General features: G+C 35.5%; 1 long non-coding RNA gene across 1 annotated transcript; it reads left to right on the plus strand.

Annotated features, from left to right (window-relative positions):
• Window positions 1-6,674: 6,674 nt before the first annotated feature.
• Window positions 6,675-7,119, plus strand: LOC311077654. Its single transcript, XR_014604954.1, has 3 exons — window positions 6,675-6,717; window positions 6,820-6,859; window positions 6,962-7,119. It is a non-coding gene; the product is annotated as an uncharacterized lncRNA (long non-coding RNA).
• The last annotated feature ends 6,389 nt before the right edge of the window (window positions 7,120-13,508 follow it).

A 13,508-nucleotide genomic window follows, 5' to 3' on the forward strand; every position in this document is an offset into this window, starting at 1 on the left:
TTAGGGGTTTCCCTTTCTCTTAGACCCTGTCCGTTCCTCATCTGAGCGCGCGAACCACCAAGCAATAAAGCACTCGAGTACTAGTGTAAAACGATTTGAGATTATCTTCATCACGTTTTATCGAAGAACAGAAGGAAATGTGGTTACTCACTTTTTTATTTTTAATATACAGCCTCCTTTTTTGTGTTTTTGAGGTTATTCATGGTTCATGCAGTTGCTTTAACTCTCTAACATACCTCGTTTTTAAAATCACACCTGCCAAATCTGGCCGAAAACAATAGATCTTTATATAAATGTCTAAGCTACTTTTATTTCTATTTTTAAAATAACTTTAAAAAAGCATCAATATATTACTATAACAATTGCAATAATACCATGTTATAAAACGTGAACATGGGTTACAGAGAATGTATAAATATTTTCATATATGTAAATTATGGACAAGATAATATATTTTTACGTAATGTATATGCATATATATATATATAAAGCCTATAGGCCTATATAAATAAATTATTACACAAAACTATTCACAATGTGTTCAGCTGTGACCGGAAACCCTGCACTGTTAGACCTTACCGGGTTTTTTTACAGTAAAATACTGGCAACACTGTTGCCAGTAAAATACTGTTAATTGTACAGTTCTTTACTGTAATCTAGTTTGTTTCTGTAAAAATGCACTAAATTCTAATTCAAATGAACTAATTACACTTGCAGAAACCGACTGCCTTAAATTGACCAACTGTCATTTAAATGTATTAACTAAAATTTATAATGCATTTATAACGTGAGCAAAGTATTACTGTGAACTTCTTTCATTTGAGGCCACTAAAAAACTATTGTACACATAAAGAGATTTCCACTGGATCAGCAACTACACAGTCACCGCCTGTTAAATAAAGCAACATGCAGCAAATCATCAATGTTTGTAGATCTTCTCCAGGACTGAAGCACAGGCTCTACTCTTCTGCACAATGGTGACCCAAAAAAAATTATTTTACAGTAAACTACTGGCAACAGTGTTGCCAGTATAAACCTGTTTTATAACTTACAGTTTATTACTGTTAAAATACATTTTGTGGGTGTGTCTTTTTTATCTTACACAGTTAACCCTTTCAACCCCACAGGGAAATCCACACTACGAGTAAAAAGTAACGATGCAGTGAGATAATTAAGGGAATATGTAAGTGATTGTTGAGCATTAGTGATGAACACCTGCTGTTAATAAGCAGAATCACTGAAGAAAAGAGGAACACAAGAACAGAAAATAGAGAAACACAAGAACTACAACTGACTTCCAGCCATTACACATTATTACACTTATTATTAACCAGTATGACTTTATTTCTGTCATACAGAAGTTGTTATTGAGATGTTTAATTGAAAATGTTTGGTTTGAAGTTACCGTTATAGAGATCAGTGCTTGCTTTAGTTGGGATGCTGATGCTAAAACATTAATTTTTTCTTTTGCTGCTTGAGCTGTGTTTTTGCAACTCACACTTGTGCACACGCAGTTTATGAATGACTGCAGTTATAATGATTATGATGACAAAATCATCATATTGCCTGTTCATTCACTAAGGAATTCATTCTCACTTATTCAGAGTTTAATCCTCAAATAAAAAGTGTTACATTACCACCACTGTGAAAACGCAGCAATAAGATACAATCACTCTTTTTTTTTAACACATGATGCATAACCAGAGAAACAGAGCTACACTGTGTTTTAGAAACACAGAGATATCACAATTTAGCACATTAATCTCAACAATGGTGGCAATATTTCTTTTTTATTATTATTATTATTATTCATGCAGCAGTGCATGCTGGGAGTTTTATATTATCCTGGAACCCAGCATGCATTGCGACATGAAACTTTTCACCATTGTTGAGATTCATGTGCTGATTGTTGATATCTGTGTGTGTCTGAGTCAAGCAGGAGTAAAATAAAATTGAATGCACTATATGATTGTTATTTTTCAGAAGACCTGATTTCAGAAATATTGATTTCATTTTGTAGATTCACAGATATATGCTAAATATGAGATAACTATAATTTCAATGACAATATACAGGAAAAATCTGAAAATCAGGCATGTCCAGGATGATTGTGACATCATCACAAAAAAATAAAAACACCTGATCATCTTCCTCTTGACTTATTCTTGCCATTACAAATGTGTTTTATAAACTCACTGTTACAGCAGTCAGAGAGAGATGAAAGGTAAGAAGTTAAGGGACAAGAGACCAACTAAAGCAAATACTGATCTCCATCATGGTGACAACAAACTTTATTAATAACTAATTCTCTGTTAATTCTCAACAAGAACTTTTGTACATGTATGAAAGAAATAATCGTGAACTGGTTTGTAAACTGGTTTCACACTCAGTGTGGCTAGAAGTCAGTTGTAGTTTTTGTGTTTCTCTTTTTTCTGTTCTTGTTTCTCCTTCCTTCAGTGATTCTGCTTATCAGGTGTTCATCAGTGTCTCAATTCACTCACTTCTTTTCATTCAAGGGGACTATATTAGTGAACTAATGTAGGGAATAGTGAATGAGGGTATAGGGTGTGATTGTGAAAACAGCCTCTGAGTGTCGACTTTGAGCGCTGTTAATTCACAGTATATTCCTGTAGGCTACTTTTATTTTCTACGGTATATTACTGTTTTAATGGAAAATGGTATAATATTGTCAGAATTTTACAGCAAGGGTTAACAGTGTGTGCACAAAAAAAACAGAAAAAAAGGTACAAAAACTGACACTGGGACGGTCTCCTTTACAAAGGTTCTTTTAAATTAGGTACAAACGTGTATATAAGGGCACTGCAACAATACATATGGAAGTATGTTACATGCGGAAACCCTAAGGCCACATGGTGGTGGAAAATTATTCGGCAATTATTTTGTATTATCTCACAAAAAAAAAAAAAAAAAAAAAACTGTTGCGTTACTTCGCACGCAAACTTGTGTGTTCTTTGCGAGAGAAAGCTGAGTTTCTCGGGGGAACGCAAAACATTTGCGAGGAACGCAATTACCCGAATTTCCTCCCACGTTCCAGCTCACATATTTGTTCTTCACCGTGTCCTTTTAGTGGCTTCGTGGCAAAAAAACTATAAACTAACAGCCCCGGCTCCAGAGATGAAAACTTTTGTAATCAAGTTCACTAAAAGTTCAAATAAAGTTCATTGGCTGTTACTGTCGTTATATTGCTTCATAATTCAGCACGTCCGTTTACCTCAAAGGTAGCGAAGTGAATAAGCTAAGTCTGTCTCGGAGAAAAAGAGGTAAGGGGGTTGGGTAGAAAGAAGAAAATAACATATCTGGAGCTGGGCTGCGTTCAGCCCCGACAAAACGTTGCACAACGTTTTTTAAACAGAAACGGTGATGCGTTGAACACTGTTCTGATGACGCAAGAGTTGCAACTATGGCAGCTGAGAAGGCCATTGTGTTCTTTGTGAAGAATTTTCGGAGCCTGATGAAGTAGGTATAAATATGTGTTTACTACAAAATATGCCCGATGTTACGGTTAATGCACTTGCCGCCCAGAACAAAAGAGAAAATCCCAATCGAATGAAAGGATTGCTGAAACTGAAATGGAAGCACACATCTTACCTAATTCAGACTAAAACACATAGCCTCTTTATTTGTAGTTCATACTGTTTTAATACCCTGTATTTTCTTTCTCATTTTTAGGAAGCACTTAATTACAAATGTTTATTTCTATACCAAATGTCATACATTGCTTACGTTTATAAAAATATAAACAACTACATCATTATGTTGATATCTTATATTTTTACAATAAAACTTACGACAAACATGTCTTCTAATATCCTCAGTTGTTGCTTATACCGAGCTGCATCGAACACATTACTTTCCTTGAAACCATTGTGCGAGTTCACTTTAATAGGCCTACCGCGTGCTTTATACATGTTGCTGCTGTTTGGACTGAAGTTCTGACACACCCACCAAACAAGAGAAAACGTATCTCAAACCCCGTTGCACACCGGTGCACGCCGTTTCCAGGAAACATGACGTTCAACCCGGAAACGGTAGCAAAACGTTGCGCACCGTTTTGAACTTGAACGTGCCCCTGAATCGGCCCTTCGCAGGGAGTTTGATTGACAGGCGATCTGACCAGTCATAATCCGCCATTTGCGTACAAAGCCATAGATATCATATAAAGGCTAGATGTCTTAAGGCGGAGTCACTTCCGGCATCACCGGCGGCCATCTTAGGACAGGGCTCTGTGAATTAAGGTGAGTGAGCAGCACGCACACAAATCCTCTTATCTCGCTGAAATCTGGACGGATTTACAAACGGTTTGGTTTCTTACAAACGTTATTAACGTGGCTATAATTCTGAATGCTTAAACATTTTGAACATAATTATTCATATGTATGCAGTATAATAGCTACATCTCTGACGTTTATAACAAACCAAACCGTTTGAAAATCGGTAGAAAATTGAGCAAGTTATGGTTATTTAAAAGTACATGCACCATGTTATGATATGAGTGAGCGAGCACCCCGTGTGCGGATGTCGAGCTCCATTGGCCAGCAGCGCGGACGAGACATCTAGCCTTTATATGATATCTATGTACAAAGCAGTCAGGAGAGCAGGGGCGGCCCCCCCCCCCCCCCCCTCCTCCTCCCTCCTCCTCAGTATTTGTGTGTTTGAGATATTAAATACATCCAGTATATGTGAAAAATATGATAGAAATTCAAAATATCTGCTTTTTCTACACATCCCCCACGTCTCATCAGCTCTGGGGCGCTGGGAGAAAGCGCCCCAGGAAGGCGGGTCTGTGAAGCAGCTTAGCCAATTGCTGATTTAAGATATACATGTTTGACATAAACTGTAGCCAATCAGCGAGCTCAAATCTAGTCAGCTATGGGCGCTTCTTTTTAGCGCCCCAAGCTGCGCGTGCCCGAGCCGAGGCGCGCACATCTCTATCAGACAGCGTCTATCGGCCTGGCTAGCTGGATGCGGTCATGCTAATGCCTTGTTTTGCTTTCCGTGATTACTTTTTAAAACAACAGCGACAGATCCAGCATGGACAGTTACCGGAGTGAGGGACCTGTCTGAGAAAGTAACTAAACTGTTTGAGTTAAATTTCAGATGCAAATGGAAAGTTTGTGCAGTTTGTTTGTTTTTGTGTAAGAATGCCTCCGTCTTGTAATATGGCATTAAATAATTACTGACGTTTTGACAGAGCACTGGTATCATGCAGTTTGTGTTAAATTGTGTTTGGGTAATAATTATTTGTAGGGGAGAGTGGGGTAAGATGAGCCAGTTTTTACTTATGTGGATCTCAAGCCAAGGGAAATTGAGACAGAAGTACAATGAGGACATCCACTGTTAATTTGGGATGTTGCCTATAAACTGAAAATTAAAAAATGCACCTATGACAAAGAGCCTTGAAAATATGACCTGTGTTCATGTGACTCAACTTGCCCCAGGCTAGGGGTAAGTTGATCCCAGTCAGACTTAGGTAAAGTTGGTTTTATATTCGCACATTCGCACTTTCACGTCTCAATAACAAGCGCAATAAAGCACATTTTTGCTAAATAAAAGCAGCTACAGGATCTTTAGGACAAAGATGGTGAACTACAACACTCTCCACAATCAATCAAAACGGGCAAATATTGTTTTAATGGCATACAAAGTTGCGACTGTTCACTGAACATTCAATGTGTGTGGTAAAGAAGATTAGGGACCGTCTAAAAAGGTCTATTTTTTTCCATTGTGTGCAAACAGACAAACTACGTTTTTGCAAAGTACAGATGTACCAGCAAATCTCTCTCACATTATGTGTTCTAATGCTATTGATTGCACTTTAGCAACAATAAAAAATGCATTATAATGATTGTGTTTAGGAAACCTGCCTCACTTTACATAATGTACATAAATATTTTTAGAATAAAATTACATTAATTCACCAAAGGGATTTTTTTACTATCCGAAGGTTGTAGCATGTTCCTAGTGACCACACTGACTTGCTACAGGTGAAATTTGGACAAAAAGTCCCTTACTGTACGCACAGTTGACAAATTATGTTTTTTTTTTAAATTACTGTAATTCACCCTAAGTATTTTTTCATGTTCCAAAGGCTGTAGTGCTTTCCTAGTGACCGCACTGACTTACTACAGGTGGAATTTTGACAATACCTCCTTTACTGTACATACAATAATCAAATATGTTTATAAAAATTTTACTGTAATTCACCTAAAGTATTTTTTCCTGTTCCAAAGGCTGTAGTGCTTTCCTAGTGACCAGACTGAGTTACTACACATGAATTTTTGACAATACCTCCTTTACTGTACGTACAATTATCAAATATGTTTATGAAAAAATGACTGTTATTCCCCTAAAGTATTTTTTCCTGTTCCAAAGGCTGTAGTGCTTCCCTAGTGATCAGACTGACTTACTACAGGTGGAATTTTGACAATACCTCCTTTACTGTACGTACAATAAACAAATAAGTTCAAGAAAAAATTACAGTAATTCCCCTAAAGTATTTTTTCCTGTTCCAAAGGCTGTAGTGCTTTTCTAGTGACCAGACCGACTTACTCCAGGTGGAATTTTGACAATACCTCCTTTACTGTACGTACAATAAACAAATACGTTTAAGAAAAAATTACTGTAATTCACCTAAAGTATTTTTTCCTGTTCCAAAGGCTGTAGTGCTTTCCTAGTGACCACACTGACTTACTACAGGTGGAATTTTGACAATATCTCCTTTACTGTATGTACAATAATCAAATATGTTTATAAAAAATTTACTGTAATTCACCTAAAGTATTTGTTCATGTTCCAAAGGCTGTAGTGCTTTCCTAATGACCAGACTGACTTTCTACAGGTGAAATTTTGACAATACCTCCTTTACTGTACATACAATAATCAAATATGTTTATAAAAAATTTACTGTAATTCACCTAAAGTATTTTTTCCTGTTCCAAAGGCTGTAGTGCTTTCCTAGTGACCAGACTGAGTTACTACACATGAATTTTTGACAATACCTCCTTTACTGTACGTACAATTATCAAATATGTTTATGAAAAAATGACTGTTATTCCCCTAAAGTATTTTTTCCTGTTCCAAAGGCTGTAGTGCTTTCCTAGTGACCACACTGACTTACTACAGGTGGAATTTTGACAATATCTCCTTTACTGTATGTACAATAATCAAATATGTTTATAAAAAATGTACTGTAATTCACCTAAAGTATTTTTTCCTGTTCCAAAGGCTGTAGTGCTTCCCTAGTGATCAGACTGACTTACTAAAGGTGGAATTTTGACAATATCTCCTTTACGGTAAGTACAATAAACAAATAAGTTTAAGAAAAAATTACAGTAATTCACCTAAAGTATTTTTTCCTGTTCCAAAGGCTGTAGTGCTTCCCTAGTGATCAGACCGACTTACTACAGGTGGAATTTTGACAATACCTCCTTTACTGTACGTACAATAAACAAATAAGTTCAAGAAAAAATTACAGTAATTCCCCTAAAGTATTTTTTCATGTTCAAAAGGCTGTAGTGCTTTCCTAGTGACCAGACTGACTTACTCCAGGTGGAATTTTGACAATACCTCCTTTACTGTACGTACAATAATCAAATACGTTTAAGAAAAAATTACTGTAATTCACCTAAAGTATTTTTTCCTGTTCCAAAGGCTGTAGTGCTTCCCTAGTGACCACACTGACTTACTACAGGTGGAATTTTGACAATATCTCCTTTACTGTACGTATAATAAACAAATAAGTTTAAGAAAAAATTATAGTAATTCACCTAAAGTATTTTTTCCTGTTCCAAAGGCTGTAGTGCTTTCCTAGTGACCACACTGACTTACTACAGGTGAAATTTTGACAATACCTCCTTTACTGTACGTACAATAAACAAATACATTTAAGAAAAAATTACAGTAATTCCCCTAAAGTATTTTTTCCTGTTCCAAAGGCTGTAGTGCTTTCCTAGTGACCAGACTGACTTACTCCAGGTGGAATTTTGACAATACCTCCTTTACTGTACGTATAATAAACAAATAAGTTTAAGAAAAAATTATAGTAATTCACCTAAAGTATTTTTTCCTGTTCCAAAGGCTGTAGTGCTTCCCTAGTGACCACACTGACTTACTACAGGTGGAATTTTGACAATATCTCCTTTACTGTACGTACAATAAACAAATACATTTAAGAAAAAATTACAGTAATTCCCCTAAAGTATTTTTTCCTGTTCCAAAGGCTGTAGTGCTTTCCTAGTGACCAGACTGATTTACTCCAGGTGGAATTTTGACAATATCTCCTTTACTGTACGTATAATAAACAAATAAGTTTAAGAAAAAATTATAGTAATTTACCTAAAGTATTTTTTCCTGTTCCAAAGGCTGTAGTGCTTTCCTAGTGACCACACTGACTTACTACAGGTGGAATTTTGACAATACCTCCTTTACTGTACGTACAATAAACAAATACATTTAAGAAAAAATTACAGTAATTCCCCTAAAGTATTTTTTTCATGTTCAAAAGGCTGTAGTGCTTTCCTAGTGACCAGACTGACTTACTCCAGGTGGAATTTTGACAATACCTCCTTTACTGTACGTATAATAAACAAATAAGTTCAAGAAAAAATTACAGTAATTCCCCTAAAGTATTTTTTCCTGTTCCAAAGGCTGTAGTGCTTTCCTAGTGACCGCACTGACTTACTCCAGGTGAAATTTGGACAATAACTCCCTTACTGTACGTACAATAAACAAATAAGTCCAAGAAAAAATTACTGTAATTCCCCTAAACTATTTTTTCCTGTTTCAAAGGCTGTAGTGCTTTCCTAGTGACCACACTGACTTACTCCAGGTGAAATTTGGACAATAACTCCCTTACTGTACGTACAATAAACAAATACGTTTAAGAAAAAATTACAGTAATTCCCCTAAAGTATTTTTTCATGTTCCAAAGGCTGTAGTGCTTTCCTAGTGACCACACTGACTTACTCCAGGTGGAATTTTGACAATACCTCCTTTACTGTACGTATAATAAACAAATAAGTTTAAGAAAAAATTATAGTAATTCACCTAAAGTATTTTTTCCTGTTCCAAAGGCTGTAGTGCTTTCCTAGTGACCACACTGACTTACTACAGGTGGAATTTTGACAATATATCCTTTACTGTATGTACAATAATCAAATATGTTTATAAAAAAATTACTGTAATTCACCTAAAGTATTTGTTCCTGTTCCAAAGGCTGTAGTGCTTTCCTAGTGATCAGACTGACTTACTGCAGGTGGAATTTTGACAATATCTCCTTTACGGTACGTACAATAAACAAATAAGTTTAAGAAAAAATTACAGTAATTCCCCTAAAGTATTTTTTCATGTTCAAAAGGCTGTAGTGCTTTCCTAGTGACCAGACTGACTTACTCCAGGTGGAATTTTGACAATACCTCCTTTACTATACATACAATAAACAAATAAGTTTAAGAAAAAAATACAGTAATTCACCTAAAGTATTTTTTCCTGTTCCAAAGGCTGTAGTGCTTTCCTAGTGACCAGACTGACTTACTCCAGGTGGAATTTTGACAATACCTCCCTTACTGTACGTTCAGTATACAAATATTAATTAAAAATAAATTACAGTAATTCACCTATAGTGTTTTTTAGATATTCCAAAGGTTGTAGTGCTTTCATAGTGATCAGACTGACTTACTACTTGTTAAATACTGCCAATACCTTACTGTAAGTATAGTACAAACATATTATTATTAAAAAGTTACTGTAATTTCTCCTTTTTTCATGTTCCAAAGGTTATAGTATGTTCCCAGTGATCGCTCTACTCAATTAACTTTGATAAATGTATTAGGTAAAAGTATGTATTAGAACGGCTGTTCCTTGTACAACACAATTCTTTCATTGATTAAAAATAGCAGATATTTTAGGTTAATAATATTTTCAATGTTATAAATAAGCAACGCCCTTATTGCCCCATTGTAATTATTGAAGTTACGTTTTTGTTATGAAGTCCTGAAGAAGTGGATTCTGGAACACACTGCTGCTTCAATGTATATCTAATGAGTGATTATAATCAAGGTATTAATCAATAGTTTTCCTTCTATATATCAAATGAGTTGAATGACTTCTCTAGGCTTATGAGATTTTACTTTGTTATATAAATTATCAGTGTGATTATCGAAATTGTTATTTCATGTATCATTTAAATATAAGTCTGTATTTGATATCTGAGGTGTAACGTAAGGGTCTGGCCCATGCCCGGAATGCAGTAACAGTGCTTGTTTATTTAGCCTGGCTTCCAGAGATGAAATATGGACTTCTTTAACAGGTGTCACTACATCCATCTGCTTTTCTAGGCTACCCTGATAGCAATGGTCTCAGGAGTCATTGAAACCTATAGTTGAGAGACCATTTCTTAGTTAAAGTCTTTACTTTACAGTTAGATTTAAAGTATCCTCTCCTTGAGATAAATAACATGTTATATTAATGTTTTGAGAAGACTCTCCTCCTCACCAAATCCAATCTTGAAGAAACTATGTCTGTGTGTGTTAGTATTCTTGGTTACATGTTAAGGAACAAGTGGAAATATAGCTGCAAGCAGCGATACGGGGCCAAGCCCCTGAAGCAGCAGTAAGAGCAGTAATAGTAAAAACAGCAGAAATTGAAGAAAAAAGAGCTGGTTTAGAAGTATAGGTGAAAATGAACTCATAATGAACAGAAGTTCAGATGAGAATGAACATATAATGAAGAAGATATATATATTAATCCAAAAGGAAGAAAGATTAGTACAACGTTGAATAATAAAGGAATCGACATGACACAACATTACACACAATTTTTTTTAAATCATCCCACGCGGGGCTCGAACCCATTATCTCTGGGTCAGATACCTGTCACTCATATCATTGCGCCACTGGGAAGTTGCACTTTTGGCAAGATGAAGAAGGTCCAGTAGTTCAAGTGAGAAGCAATTCAAAATGAATAATTTTTGTATAAATTTGCTGCATGCTGTATTTATTGAGTTCGCTCACATATAGACACCATGTCTGCAACAGAAGCAACTTTTACACCACTTAAGGCCACAATACCTCTTGCGGTCTGGGAATGAGCCACACAGGATTCAAACCCACAACCGGAATGGTTCAGGGCTCGTGGCATGTGGTTTAGCAGCTTGCACCACTTAGATGACACTGTCTTACCAAGCTGCCAAGGAGAGGCTTAAGTGTAAGAATGAGCACACAAAGGCATGTTAACCAGATTAGTTAAGTTAGCAAGTTAAGTTAGCTTAATGCTAATGTAGTTTATGGTTATCCTGATAGCTGAAGAGCCACATTAGAAAGAATGGCATCAGGTTAGCATGCTAACCAATTAGCATGCTAAGCTAACTACCATAAGGCAACAAATACAGGTCAAATTTGGAGAAATGTATATCAGGAACGATAGCAAAAATAAAAAAAATCTGTTCAGTCACTTCAGTGTGGCTTGGTCCAAAGATCATCTGAGCCAATTTTTGTAAAAATTGAACAAAATTTGAATGAGGAGTAGCACAAAAAAATTAACACTGTACTTTTCAAAATGGCCACTACTGTAATCGGCAGAGTCTTAATGTTAGATATTGATTGTTATCACCATAATGAGTGGAATCAGGTGTACTAAGTTTCATTTTACATCTATTTACATTCACATCTAGATCAAAGGGTTCAAAAGCTATAATCCTTTTAATGTTGATTTTTTTAACTGGTAGTGGCGCTATAGAGTTGGTCCTAGACTGGAGACTCAAAAATTGGTCCAATTACTATTCATTACAATCAATACAAGTGTGGAAGGTCACGACGTGCCTAAATTCAGGGTCCGAATGTCAGCCGCATAATTGATGGAGATATGCTTCAGTCTATCTATGTGTAGAAAATGTGTGATTATTTATTAGCCAATCAGAATCATTCAACCTGAAGCAATGACAAAGCTTAGACCTTGGTGAAGGGTATAATTGCTGTGATTTTTGTAAATCTAAGGGGACGCGGCCTACTTTTGATCACTGGTTCTGATTCTTGACTTCTGCCTGATGAAACTGCAAACATTCTTCAGTAAAATTTCCTTTAATTTATTATAATTCTGACTCTTGTCTTAAATTGAGTGCACTTCTAACTCCTGGTCCTAATAAATCATATCTGGTCCTTGGGTCTTTAACTGTAAGTCCCAAAATACAGATATACAGTGGTAATCCATACTGAAACAAGGACAATAAAGCAGAAGTTTCAGCAGATATTCTTTTGATGTTCCACTGTTTAAGGTACACAGTCAGCACAACCATTGGGCATCTTTTTTCAGGTAGCTTGTCTGGTGATAGTCCAATGCAGCATACACTGTAAAAAATGTTCGTAACATTACGAACATCGTAACAAAATGTTCGTTAACAGTAAAAAACTGTAAAATATCAACGAAAAAAAAATGTAAATTCCTTAATGGTAAGTACCCTTACTATATACAGTGAAAAACTGGAATAGCTTTCACGGGACATTTCATGTATTTTTACATTAATATACTGTTAAATGTACGGATTTTGGAAGTACACTGTAAAAAAAAAACGTACCGTTGCATTTACCGTACCTTACCGTAAAAAATATGGTAGCAATTGTTTACTAATTTTACAAAGTTTTACATCATCGAACTAAAAATTACGGTAAAAAAAACATTACTTGGTTGCCAGTACTTTACCGTAAAAAATACGGTAGAAATATATATGTTTTTATTTTAACTAAAGTTTACGGTAAAAAACTGTCAGCTGGTTGCAAGCAAATTACCGTAAAAAAATATGGTAGTAATATTTTAGGTTTTTCGGCAGTGATGTAAATATTACGGAAAAAAACTGGCAGCTGTGGTTGCCAGTACTTCACCGTAGAAAATACGGTAGAATCTTTTTTTGCTTTTACGGCACTAAACTAAAGTTTACGGTAAAAAACTAGCAGCTTGCAAGTGCTTTACCGTAAAAAATACGGTAGTAATATTTTAGGTTTTAGGGCATTGAACATTGAACTGAACTTTTATGTAAAAAAAAAAAAAAAAAAACCCTGCCAGCTGTGGTTTCCTGTAATCTAAAAAAATACTGTATTACAAACCAATTTGTCATAATAACATTTATTATTGAGAATTACTTGAGGTTCAGACGTTGATGTTTTACTGAAAATAATAAAGTTTGAAGTTACCATTGTGGAGATGAGTGTTTGCTTTAGTTGGGCTCTTGACCCTTGACTTTCTAACTTTAGATTTACTCTGAGTGCCTTAACTGTGTGTTTATATAACACAAATGTTAAGGCAATCAATCAAAATCAGAGTAAAAATGTGACCAGGTGGTGTTGGCAGGTTACTGATAACATAATTATCATGTAATGGCCTGATTCAGTGATCTCATGAAAAGTCTTATCTTTCACTTATGAGCAGAGTTATAATTTTAATATAATTCATATTTTTTTGTATAATATCTCTGTGAGCCAGCAATGAGCAACAGATAA

Source organism: Abramis brama, assembly GCF_963993115.1.
Source record: "Abramis brama genome assembly, chromosome: 2".
Lineage (NCBI taxonomy): Eukaryota > Metazoa > Chordata > Actinopteri > Cypriniformes > Leuciscidae > Abramis > Abramis brama.